Source organism: Pogona vitticeps, chromosome 5, assembly GCF_051106095.1.
Source record: "Pogona vitticeps strain Pit_001003342236 chromosome 5, PviZW2.1, whole genome shotgun sequence".
Taxonomy (NCBI): domain Eukaryota; kingdom Metazoa; phylum Chordata; class Lepidosauria; order Squamata; family Agamidae; genus Pogona; species Pogona vitticeps.
The window spans coordinates 67670613-67683946 of NC_135787.1; the positions used below are offsets into that span (position 1 = coordinate 67670613).

Here is a 13334-nt window from a genome sequence, read left to right on the forward strand (position 1 = left end):
GCAGAAGAGTGTGATTAAAATGATAACTGGGCCGGGGCACCTCCCTTATGAGGAAAGGCTACATAAGAAGCCTTGGGGCTCTTTAGTCTAGAGAAAGGGCACCTGAGGGGGGGGGGGACATGACTGAGACGTATAAAATTATGCAGGCGATGGATAAAGTGAAAAGAGGGAAGCTCTTTTTCTTCTCACACAATATCAGAACCAGGGGACATCCACTCAAATTGAGTGGTGGGAGAGTGAGAACGGTCAAAAGAAAATATTTATTTGCCCAGTGTGTTGTTAGTCTGTGGAACTGCTTGCCACAGGATGTGGTAATGGCATCTGGCCTAGATGCCTTTAAAAGAGGATTGAACAGATTCCTGGAGGAAAAGTCCATCGCGGGTTACAAGCCGTGATGGGGATGTACGTATAATCTCCAGACTTCAAAGGAAGGTACCTCAAAATGGTATCAGGGTATCAGGAGACAGGTATCCATTTTTCTCGTTAGCTCCCAGAAGCATCGGGTGGGGCCATTGTGCGATACAGGAAGCTGGACTAGATGGGCCCTTGGTCTGATCCAACAGGCTTCTTCTTATGTGCTTAAGTCACACCTGACTTATAGCAACTTTAGCAGGGTTTTCAAGTTATGTTAAATACTTAAGGGGTGGTTTTACTAGTGCCACCCCCACCTCCAAGTGAGTTTTTATGGCTGAGTAGGGATACAAATAGGCCTCCTGTGTCATAGTCTATTGCTTTATCCACGACTACACCACACTAGGTATCCTCCATATTAAAAGCAAATCTGTAAATGACAGTCTATTACGCAATTTGTCAGTACAGAAGAAAGCTTTCCTGCTTGATTTTTTTTAGTACAATTAAAAACAACTGCGGGGGGGGGGGAGTCCAACAACACCACAGTATTATTCTCCCTCAAACAGGAATAAAAAAGTTCTGGTAGCATTTGCTATGTGAATAATTAACATTTATTACTAATTGATACTCTAATTAAAGCCATGCCGGTGCTTTCCATTAGCTTATTCTCGATTTTTTACAGAGCTGTCCGTCTGGTTTTAATCAAAACCAAATGGCAATCCAAGTTCCCAGGCTGGAGCAACTCAGAGGAAATCATTCAGAGGAGGCAGAAGAAAGTAGGAAAAGATAAACAGCAGATAGTTTCACCAACTCTGTGTCGAAAGGAGGATGTAGATGCTGTGGGCTGCTCCAGAGAGATGATTCCGGCACCCTGTCTGATTGGAAAAGAGTAGTTACAAATGTATTTTTTAAACATCAGCTGAATTTTAATATGATCAAGATGGAGTCTATCCTCATGGTTTTTAAATCCTGGATCTGTGAAACTCTGGAAACACTCCATAGAGGTAATTTGCAATATACATCTAGATTATGGCAGCTTTTATATACAATGGCATTCTCTCTTGATAGCTCTCAGTCGCTGCATTAATTGTTAGAATTTAAGCTTCACCTTATATTTGCATATCTTGCACCCGTACTGTCTATCTGTCTTGCCTCTTCTTACTCCTATGCTCTTGCCCACTTCTTTCACTAATTCTTTGCTTGGTATGCTGAAGAAAAAGCTTTGCAATATCATGATTGAATCCAAATTTCTCAGCTGTTACTCATTTGCTGTTCGGGAGAATTAAATCAATGTTGGGAATGCTTTCAAAGCTGTGCTTGTATTTGTGGGGGGCAAATCAATGAAATTCATGTTCATATGAGTGTATCTTCATAAAAGGCCACAAGTTAGAAAAACGGGGATTGGTGTCATAAATATCTTAACTCAGTTTAGTTGAGCTCCCTGTGTCAGGATTTTCCTCCCCTCCCCATCCCAGTCTCTCTCTCTCTCTCTCTCTCTCTCTCTCTCTCTCTCTCTCTCTCACACACACACACACACACACACACACGTTCACAAGCCTACTACTCAACAGCAGGAAATACTTTCAAAGCAATCTGGGCCTGCTTCTTGAGGCCCAGTCTCACAAAACATCAGTCTGCATTTTGTAGACAGAAGTAACAAGGGAAAGCTTGGTAGAATTCCACCTCCTTGAGGCTCCCTCCAGCTGCAGAACGTGTTTCGGTCAGAATCACACATATAGAGCAAAAGTGCTGAGAATAGAGCCATGATCTCAGCAATGAAATCCGAACTTTATGCTAGTGGAGGCTGAAACGGTTTCTGGGTGGTTTATTTTTTTTTTCTCCCTCTCGCCTTTTCCCTCCCTTTTCATACACAGCTAAACTTGTTCAGATAAGTAATTTTGACTATTTATACCTTCTTCTCATCTCCATGAGGTAAACCTGAAAACTTTTAAAACCATTTTTAAAATAAAAAATTAAGCCGATGTGAAAGATACATTCTTTTTCTGGAATCTATAAAAATGTCAGGACTCTGTTGTGAAGCCTTCTGCGCTGAAGATTTCAACTGCATAAATGGAATGAAAAAAATCACAGTAAGTGGAACATTGCATGCCAGCTGTGCCTTTAAATATACATGCATACGAAATCTAAGGCAAACCCTTGCTATACAAGCTTTTCTTTTTCTTTTCTCTGTAAATTATATGTTGAAATATCTGTTTTTACTCATTTGCAAAGGACAGTGGTGGGAGCTTGACTTGTGTATTTTACAATAGCTAGAGAAAGAAAGATGAGTAGCTCTTCTCATTAACTTTCACTGCCAATAAGAAAAGGAAGGCACTCGGATTAAAAGTTAAACAACTATTTGGCTAACATTCTGATTTGCAGTACAATCCTACAGAAGCCAATGTGTAAGGAAGTCCCATTTAATTCTGTGAGACATAACTGCAAGTAAGCAAGCATAGGTTTACATATTTTATCTTAGACATTTTTTCTTGGATCTTATCCCAGATAATACTGTGATGTAGGTATGTTTGCAATGTTATGACTGAATATGATATTATCAAATGTATTGGTCAACAAACAGATACTTTCAGAATTAATAAAGAAAATTAAAATATTTCTATTAAGGAAATGCAAATTAAATGGAAGGAGTGTGATTTAGTCAGCAACTCTGTAGATTAGGTAAGGTGGAACTTGGGCTCATTTCTGAGCAGACATGCTTAGAACAGAGCTAAGGAATCATTTTGTCCTTGGTTATAGTGTTTTTTTAATTTCTGGAGACAGGAATTCCAATGGAGCTAATGCTACCTGCAAGAAAGTGTGTGGTTTCAATTCTAGATTTTATCAGGATTTTTTCAAAGTGTTAAATGTTCCCTAACAGCCTTATATAGTCACTGCAAAAATGGCACTAATCAATCAACCCTGGAAATGCATAAAGTAATACCAGTCAGTGTGATAGGTAACTGGATAAGTAAAATGCTAGGCAAGAGGAATCTGTTGTTAGGTAAGCTTTTGAATTAAACTTCAAGCCATAATGTTGTTATAGTGGTCGGTCACAGGCTGTAGAACTTGCGAAGCAGCACAGAAAATACACAAAAAGCAATAAACAAATACAGACTCTGTAAGCAAATCAGCCACTGCTTCTTGAATATGATATGGAGCTCTGAATTATTATTCTTCCAAGTTATGTTTTCTTATTTCCATAAAAGCCGAGGGGGAGGGTCAACTCTTTGTAGAGCTTCTGCCACGTGCTGCCATACAATTTCTTACATTTATAGATCTAGCCACACCCACAGCTGGGAGTTATTTGAGTGAATGGTTATTGCCACCTCTTGAGATATGGAATTCCATACACTATTATGCTTTTCTGGAGAAATATTTAGTTTTGTCAGTCCAGCAGCTACTGTTGGTTAGATTCTTTAACTGACCCTGGACTCTAGAATTACAGGAAAAATAAAAACTTAGAGTTAGAAAGACCTTAGATATTACCTAGTCTGACCCTGTGCAATGCGGGAATCTGAACATCTCCTTGTCTCTTCTCTGCTCAGAGTTTTCAACATTAGTTGTTTGGTGTTGAGAAGTAAATAGTTCACATGTTGTAGAACTGCATTCACACATGGCATTTTCCCATGAAGAGGTGATTGCTTGTATCCCACTGGTAGCTTCATTGCCCCAGTTTTTGCCTTTAAACTGCATGGCAAAGGAAAGCACAGTGCAGCTTGAGGGTCACTGGTGGCTTCTTAGTGTGGTGCACAAGAACTGGGAGACGGCAACAATGTCTATCACACCCAGGAAGGTTTACCACCACTGCTTGCCCAGCTTGATTCAGACGATCATGAACAAGACACAATCAGTGTGGAGGTACAATTGTTTTGAAGGATCAGTATTGCAGCATCACGTTGTACTCAAAACCTCCAGGCAGAGGTTGTACCGTGTACACAAAGCCTATGCTTTCATGAACTGTATATACAAAGGCTCCTTCTATGCAATCATTCTTTTTTCCCAACTCCTGATCAGCCCACTCTGCTATAACACGGTATCCATGCAGGCTCTGCATGTGTGTAGGTAGATATGGGTGCATTGGAAGAAAGAGACATTGCTGCAATATGTACTAGTTCTTCTGACATGCACCAATTGTCGTCTTGGAAGCCATAATTACTAGTGGTCTGCCATTATCCACAGTTCATCCTGAGCTATCCAGAATTCTCTACAGATCAATGCTCCATATCCATTTTATTCCACTTTTTTTGTCCTCTACAGTTGGTAGAATTGTCCTACTCATGGTAGCCCAAGTCTACACATGTCTTCCTGGGTTACAAACACTGGCTAGCAGGTATGGGTGTTGTGCTGCCTGGAGTGTGTTGAGTCTGTTTTCAGTGACTGTTAGGGGACTCAAAACTGGAGAAATGGCAGTGTGAAATGTCTTGCAAGATACAAAACTTAGATGGTGGGTTGAGTCTTCTTGTGGATCTAGGAAGCTGACTTGGTGTCAAAAACGTAAAGCTGGCATTGGCTGCTGTCTTAAAATGGAGTGCAGACTAAATGGCAGACTTAGTTGGGTTGGGTTCTCGTAAATCAAGGCTGGTAAACATGTCCCCGCCACCCCAGATGCTGTTGGTCTGCAGCTCCCATCAATGTCACCACTTGATGTGCTAGCTGGAGCTGATGGAAATTCTTCACAGGGCCTGAGAACTGGCATGGAAAATATACAAAAAATCAATCAATCAATACAAACCCTGCTAAGCAAAACAGTTATGGAGTTCTGGACAGGATCTGGAGAGCCACAAGGGGACCAGTGCTGTCCTAGGTGCTATTCCAGATAAAACAGAAAGATACACACAATGGCTAATTCACTGAAGCTGTCCTGCTTCTCTAGTATGTCTCAAGCTAGTTTGTCCAGCTTCTCTTGCTAGCTCTTCAAAAACTATCTTTTTATGTGCCATCTGAAGCATGATTCACATTTTAACCCAAGGACCCTTCTAGTCTTACTGTGTCAGTAAATGTACAATTATGTCAACCAGCATCCAGAAGACAAAGCCCTAGTCTTGTCTAAACCTGTCACCAACAGATTTTGCTTCATTTTGCTTCCCAAAACTGATACTGTTAAAAGGAGATGGTTTAGATCTTTGCTGGGGACATTTCACTCCAAAAAAGCTCATCCAGGTTCCAAATATCCTAAATATATATTGTACTCTTATATGGGCTGCTTCCCACTCCCTACTCCATCTACTCTTTCTTTGTATCCCCGACTTCACATTTGCAAAAGAGACACCTGTACAACTGGTTTATACGATTGTAATGCTCCTTCCTCAGGAAGGTTTATTCCCTCAAAGTCTTGCATTGAAATCACAGATTGCATTAAATACTGTGGTCTCAATGATTTCGAAAGGACTTGGACTAGATGTGCGGCATGCTAGCTGGATTGCACCTAGCAGAGGGATCTGCGTTGCTTCATTCAGAATGACTGAAACGGCTCTCAGATGAAGAATTGGGCATTCTGATGGTTTCAGCTTTTATTTAAACAAAACCATATTTAGTTCTCATGTACAGTTGGGCTGTACAAGACATCTACAGTAGATATTTCTGGGATACTCTACAGCTACTTGTCCTGATCCTAGATCCAGATGTCTGTTCCTCTCTTTCCTCATTCTTTGGATACTTTTAGCTTCACACAACTGAACTTTGAATCTTTAGAACTAGGGAACAGTTTTACTTGTGCAGAGCTACTGTTCTTTTTCTTGCTCCAGTATCTGATCTATCTCTTGCATTCACCTGTCCCTTCTTAGCACGCCTTGTTGTTTCTCAGCTTACCATCCCTCCTTGTGTGCTTTTTGCCAGGAAGTTTGAGGCTTCATATTTTGTGAGCCAAATAAATCAGAACTGTAAATTGTAATCAAAGGATGCATGCCAAGATGCTTAGCTTATGTAATTTATTTTGAATGGGCAGTTTGGAGTTCTTTGAAGCCAAACCTAGATTACTTTGGCATTCCCTCTATGTGGGCTCGAACTTTAGCAGGCTTCTTTGTAGACTGTGCAAAAATGAGAGAAGGACAGACTTTGAGTGGCATTGCTCAGAGTGACAACATATGCTTTTGCATGCAGTCAGAGAGGACTAGTGACTGAGCAGGGAAAGCTCACCCCATATTTTGGTGGGAGACATTCCTATGCACATTTCACAAATTATCCATCCATGCAGTTAATTAAATCCTTAGTATCTTCAGTTGTTTTTTTTAAAAAAAAAATCAGTTTCAGAGATGGGAATAAATCTGCCTGAGTCCCTAAAGTAATGGTTCTTAACATTGGAACCCCAGATGTTCTCGGATTAAATTTCCCAGAGGCCTTCACCACTAGGGGTGCTGGCCATAGTTCTGGGAGTTGCAGTCCAAGAACATCTGGGGAGCAAAGGCTGGGAACCACTGCCCTAGAGAATATCAAAAGAGAATCTTCAGCCTCCCCAAACCTGGTGCCTCTCAGATGGTTTTTTAGATTACAACTCCCATCCTTCCCACCTGGCATGGCTGGTGGTCAAGGATAATACAAGTTACAGCATGAAAACATCTGAAGAGCATCACCAAGTTGGGAAAAGCTGGAGTAAACATTTATTGGATTAGAAGATTAAACTTCATATTGAGCAGCATCCTATGGTTCCTCAGTTCTTATGAGGAGGCATTAGCTTGGATATTATTATTTTATGTGTGCCTATGAGGAGCTCTGGTTTGAAACACTAACTTTCCCAGTCCCTGGAAATTAATGCACCCAAAGAATTGTATAGTTGTATAACAAGCCTTGGCAGATGGTACATTGAAATCTATTGTGAAATCTCAGGGCAATTTACAGTAGCTATTCAAGAGTTTTTGGCTCCCAGTATTTTGCCAAGAGTAACTCAAGCTGTAATACACACACACACTTGATATATTTGGTATTTTCTTAATTCCTTTTCTCTTCAAAGTGGTTGCTTTTGACCAGTTTCCTTTGTTCACCTCTGCTGGCTACTTTTAGAACTTTGTGCTAGAATTCCTGATCTTTGGTTGTGAGCACCACCAAGCACTGGGGTGACAGACAAGGTCGCCTTGGCTGCAATCTCTATAAACTCAAGACTCACAGAACTACTCAAATGTTAGGACTGGAGAACAAAGAAGGAAGGAGTATTGGTAATCTCCTGACCCACCAGTCCTTCAGGGGGGCTGAATTGCCATCACTAGCCCCCAAGTGGCTCAGTCTCTGCCTAGCCCCAAGTTGCCAACACTGGGGTTAGGGACTTGGCTGTCTGACGATGGCTTCAGGACTTTAGCACAATCCTAAACCACCTAACATGCAACAGAGACAGCTTAAAATGCCTGCTTCTAGTCAGTGTCCATGGATCCCTATCCATTCTCACAGGCACCACTGCTACTCGTTCTGCTTGTGCCTCCAGCACCTCTGCCGTTTTGGGGTGTGGATAGCTGCCTTGCTGGATGCTGAGGCTTCCACTGTCTGATAAGTCAAGGGGTTGGGCCAGGAGGCTGCAGATTGAATGTCACACCCTCTTCCCTCAGAGAGGTGTACCTGTACTAGGACTTTGATTCAGGGATCCTAGACATATTTGTAATCAGTGACCCCTTTCATACAGAAGATGGGGTCCAACTCCTCAGCAGCTCTCCCCCTACATTTCATCCTCCAACTCCTCAGAGTCCAATTTTGCAGACTCTTATCTCCATCACTGTGTGGCCCCTCCCCTCATCTGACTCCTCACCCTTTATCTTTATCAGCTGCCTGCTAGCCACAGCCCCCACCTCCTAATCCTGCTGGGCCCCATCTACCACCTCATCATCTCTGCCCTGGGCCTGCTGTCCCATGTCAGCACCCATCTGAAACCCAGTGTTCATCATGTCCAATGGGACCCCTGGGGGTGGGGGCAAAGATGGATGACTAAGAATGACACCATCACATGGGTAATTCTTATATATATCCAGTAATGCCATAGATCATTGACTCTGCCACCAGAGCCATTATTTTGTGTCAGTATCAACTTTGGTAGACGTCTACATTTAAATTTAAGAGTACGTGTGTGAAAGAGAGAGAGGGAGATTCTGCAAATTTGCAGTCACCCCCCCATCATATGAAAAGTAATCATCTTTCCTCCAGATCCCTATACTAATTATTCAGTATCTGCTTGTGTGTTGCATTATTGTGATAACTTTGTTTTCTCTCTGCAGTTGTCACATGCACTTGCATGGCAAGGTCAATGATAAGACATATCAAATGGTTTTAGCTTTCTTTCTTTCTTTAAAATGTTAGCGTTCATTTAAGGATCTAAGAGGAAAATGAGCAATATCAGAATAAGTTCCCCTCTCTCACAGTACTAATAATGCAAGTCATGTTCTTGCAATCTGAAGATCTGGAAGAATCCTTGGAGAAGTAAGAGCCACCACATGTTTGCCCTTCTCAGCTCATAAAATCCATGAAGGAGAGACTATCCCAGCAGGTAAGGGGAGTGGTGAAGTAAGGAAATCACTAGTGAGGCACATACTGAAAAAGCCCTCCTTGAATCCTACAGGATAACTATTGGTAGGTGTCCAATATTCCATTCTTGAATAAGGTTCTGGAGTGTGTGGTGCCTGCTTAGTTCCAGCAGTTCCTGAATTAGGTGGATTATTTAGATCTATTTCAGTTTGTCTTCAGGTCTTATTATGGGACAGAGGTGGTTTTGGTCACCTTAGTGGATTACTTGTGCCAGGAACAGAATGGGGGGAGGAATCTCTGTTTGTTCCACTGGATGTCTTGGTAGCTTTCCAGTAACATTGGGCAATGTGACTTTATGGACTATCTCTTTGGGATAGATTAATAGAGGTTATTTGGGGTAATTATACTAGAGTGCTGGTCTTTCCTGGAAAAATCTTTTTACATACTGTATGTAAAACTGCTGGAAGAAGTTGTCCAGGGTTGAGGAAGTCCGTGCAGCCAGTATGCAGGCAACACCAACTCTGCTTCTCCTTTTCATCAAAATCCAAGAAGATGTTTCATTTCTAGACTGGTGTTTAAGGTCAATAATGGACTTAATGACAGCAAACAAACTGAAGCTTAATCCAGACGAAGCAGAAACTCTTCTGGTCAAAAAGCAGATTAGGGAGTAAGGCTTTTGCTGGATGTGGTTAGAATGCCCATGAGAGACAGAAGTCATTCCTGAACTTGGATGCCAAAGTCTTAGCAGTGGTTGGGAATGCATTTGCACAGTTAAGACTAGATTGCTAGCTACCTCTGGAGATGTTCTGATCTGGTCATGGTGACACATGCCTGAGCTACATTCCATTTGGATTACTATAATGCGTTTGGTGTGGGGCTGCCTTTGGAAAGTGTTCAAAAACTTCAGCAAGTCTGAGATGTTGCAGGCAGGCTGTTGATCAGAGCTCGTGAGAGGGAAAACCAAAATTCCTTCTTATGACAGCTTGACTGCCTACCGATATGTTTCCAAGCGCAATTCAATTACCCTAAGCAACTCAGGTCCAGACCATCAAAAGAATCATATCTCCCCATGCAAGCTTCCCAGATTTTAAGGTTTCTGAGGGACTGCCTATTGATTTTATGACTGTCTCGTCTGGTGAGGTTATAGGAGAAGCCATTTTGATGGCTGCTCCTAGACTGTGGAGCTCCTTAACAAAGGGACCCCTTCTTGCTGACAGGCAAATGCCTTTCTGTTCAGGCAGGATTTTGACAAGTGGCTGGCTGCCCAGGAAAGCTTTGAACAAAAAAATGTAGTAATTTCTACACTTTAAAACATGTTTTTAAATTGTTTTACGTTTTTATGACATTGTTTTAATGTGTAATATGCTTAATTGCCTTTTCGTTTTGTAATTTACTGTTTCTTTTAAATATTGTCTTTTAAATATTTTGAAAGACATTCTGCATCCCTTTATTGGAGAAAGGTAGGATATAAATAAAATGGATGGATGGATGGACAGATGGTACTGATCAGCATTTATCTGTTATTTGGTGGGAATATGCTCTCTCTTTTATGACAGCAGATGCATTTTTCCTATGCAGAAGATGCGGAAGATTTAAAGGGGCAAAAATTCTCCACCAGTAAGCATAGACCCCTTGTAGCAAGTTCATCCTAATCTCAATAATCTTTCACAATGTTTGATTGCACATTGGCAATGGTTCAGACATACTATTACTTTGAGTGACTATCCAAAGAGCCATGCATTCTCCAGTTTCCCGTGTTGCATTCCATGAAGAATAAACTGGAAGCAGTGTGGTGTTACGGTTAGAGATTAATGTTGATTTTACTGTTGTGTTTATTTTTCATATTTCGTTAGTTGCTGTAATTGCCTGCTTTGGAGGAGGATAGTGAAATAGAATTTTTATCTACATTAAACTGTTTTCCAGCATTACATACAAAACAGGACTGTGGCTGTTGCACGGAGGTTTGGTCAGTGGTAGCACTAGGAGGGAATTGACTGCCAAGTATTCATAAAACAAAGCCATTGTCACTTTCATGACTTTACTTGTCACTGAAATACAAAGAGGCCAATTTCATCCAAATAATATTTCCCGTAAACCTTTTCCTCTTTCAGAGGCATTTCATTTTACAGAAGTCCCAAGAGTCAGCATTTCTTCACCTGGAGGAACATAGGATATTCTGGCCTTCCTTAATGGAAATATTAGCTTAAGCCTCATCTCCGCTAAGCAGCTGAGTAAATGTTGGCAACAGTTTTCAGCCATCGGCTGCTTTAGACTGGTGTGTAGAGGGTTTGGCTGCTAGTTTAAATGCCGCTAATACATTTTCACCCTGTTTAGAAAACATGGAGCGGAAATATTGGAGAGTCAAATGTCAATAGTATTTCTGTAAAGATGTGTTGTACAGTTCTCTCTCACCTAGGTGACTCCTGGAGCCATTTTCAACACCAAGTCAACATGGGTGCTTGGTGATGACAACGCTCGTCAGCAGTGATTCCATTCCTGAGTGTATCACAAGACCACATTGTATAGCTTTAAGAACTACATCGTGTGGCACAAATAAATTGATTTCACCAAGTGGGAAGATATACAGGTGTATGATTTTCCCATTGGACTATAGTTTAGTGTCCCTTTTTAGAGTAAATTGAGTAGTTGCATCTCTTTCTGTATGTTTCTATTCAGATGGAAATTTAAATGAACTTGCATGCACAGAACATATGGGACCAGTTTTGGTCATAATTTTGCTGCTATGGGTATTGATGCACTAATCAAGGCCATTTCCAAGGCAGAGTAAGGTGGGTGACTTGGGTTGCAGATTTTGGGTGCCATAAAATGGCACCCAATTGTTAGTTAATTTAATTTTTATTAATATGTCTTGAACATTCCTTGAACATTCCTTTTTGCAGCATCTCCCCAAGATGCAACAACCTAATGAATAAGAATATGTTTTTAAAGACAAGGACAGAGGAGGTTCTTTGAGGTTTTCTGCTTCACGTGCTAAATGTCTTGGGTCAGCCTGGACTAATCATCATTGGGTGTGATCACACAGGAAAATTGATCACATTTTGGGCTGCTTGTGGAGCAGGTTGTTGCGGTCCATTTCCCACCAATCATACAACACATGCGGAATTGAACTTCAACCCAAACTCAATCTATGTTCAAGCTGGACCTTTTTGGACTAGTTATAGGGCTACTACTTTGAGGTCTGGCCTGGAATGATGTCCCCACAGACAGAGGAGTCACTTAAAGGGAGATTGTTTCCTGCAAAGCAAACTTTTCTAATGCAATTGGATATGCACCTTTCTCACTGTCTGATCACAGAGACTGTGATGAAAAAGTAGAGCTCTCTATATCATTCTCCAGAAAATGAATTCTGCAGGTTTAAATTTTTTTTTCTTTGAAGTATCTCATCTAGTAGAGATGGCCTGAAGATCTTCATAAGAATTATTGACATGTTTTTTGTGATGGAGGAGAGAATGGGCGAGTGAGTGAGTGAGTGAATGAATGAATGAATGAATGAATGAATGAATGAATGAATGAATGAATGAATGAATGAATGAATGAGCATCTGGATTTGAATTCCTGATGCCTGATATGTGGGGAGAAGGGAAAAGAGAAAGCGGCTGAATAAATATGCAAGGGAGGATTTGGAAGATATTTTTAAAAAAGGGAAAAGGAAAAAGACTGGAAGGTTCAGAAGCCATATTGCCCAGTTGACGGTGTATTACCTGGATTCTAGCCATATTACTTGCTACACCATTAGCTGACTTAGATTCTCAGCTTTTAAAAAAAGTACAGTACATAATTTTATAGAAGTTGTGGTATTAAGCAAAACATACAGTTACTTTTCTGCCCAATTATTTTGCAAGAAACAAGCATTATACTGCTTTTAACCACATTAGCCTATGCAGGATTTAATAACACCACCACCAGCAATAACAACAGCACTAACAATAACAATCATAATGGAACAACCCAGAAATTATGAGTTGACAGGAATGGCAAACATCACTAGGGGAAAAATAGTAACCCATATTAGCCGAAACACAGAAAGATAAAGGCTCCCCATTTTATGCCAGTTACAAATTAAACCAGTAAAAGATCTATAACAGATACAAATATAGTAATCAGAACAATTCCAACTAGTATGCTAAATGAAGCACACCAACTCATGTATAGCACAGCTAACAAAATAACCATGGAATTTATAAACTGCAAAACAAACAAAAAATAAAAAACCAGAAAACTCCTGGCACACCAAAATGGAAATTTCAGCTGGAAAGAAAATGAAACCAATTACGTGCAGACATTAGCAACTTAAAACACTTCATTTAAAACTTCAAAATGAAAAAGCCAGACTATGCAAAAGGTACGACCTAGAAAGAAAAACAGTTGTTGAAATTACAAAAAAAAATATTAAAACACTGAGTAACAGCTACAGCAAAGAAAATTAAAAGATATGATTGGATGCTTGAAACAATATAGTATTGTTTCAAATGTCTGAGTATTCTATAAATCACTATGATAAAATACAGAGCAAAAGAAATTAG

General features: G+C 40.5%; 1 protein-coding gene and 2 long non-coding RNA genes across 4 annotated transcripts in view; 1 reads left to right on the forward strand and 2 right to left on the reverse strand.

The window, feature by feature from the left end:
- LOC144589604 (uncharacterized) overlaps positions 1-13334 on the reverse strand; it is a 389049-nt gene that overhangs the window by 315784 nt on the left and 59931 nt on the right. The gene's annotated exons all lie outside the window — the stretch shown is intronic.
- Positions 940-2386, reverse strand: LOC140707531 (uncharacterized). The gene is made up of 2 exons (XR_012087650.2): positions 2264-2386; positions 940-1226 (listed from the first exon to the last, which is right to left on the reverse strand). It is a non-coding gene; the product is annotated as an uncharacterized LOC140707531 (long non-coding RNA).
- LOC144589603 (rho GTPase-activating protein 7-like) overlaps positions 1151-13334 on the forward strand; it is a 144376-nt gene continuing 132192 nt past the window's right edge. Inside the window, exon 1 of one of the 2 annotated variants that reach the window (XM_078394646.1) lies at positions 1151-1355. The gene's annotated coding sequence lies outside the window, so the exon portion shown is untranslated. Of the gene's footprint in view, positions 1356-2175; positions 2442-13334 lie in introns of those variants that run through there. The other variant, XM_078394645.1, reaches the window with a different exon arrangement.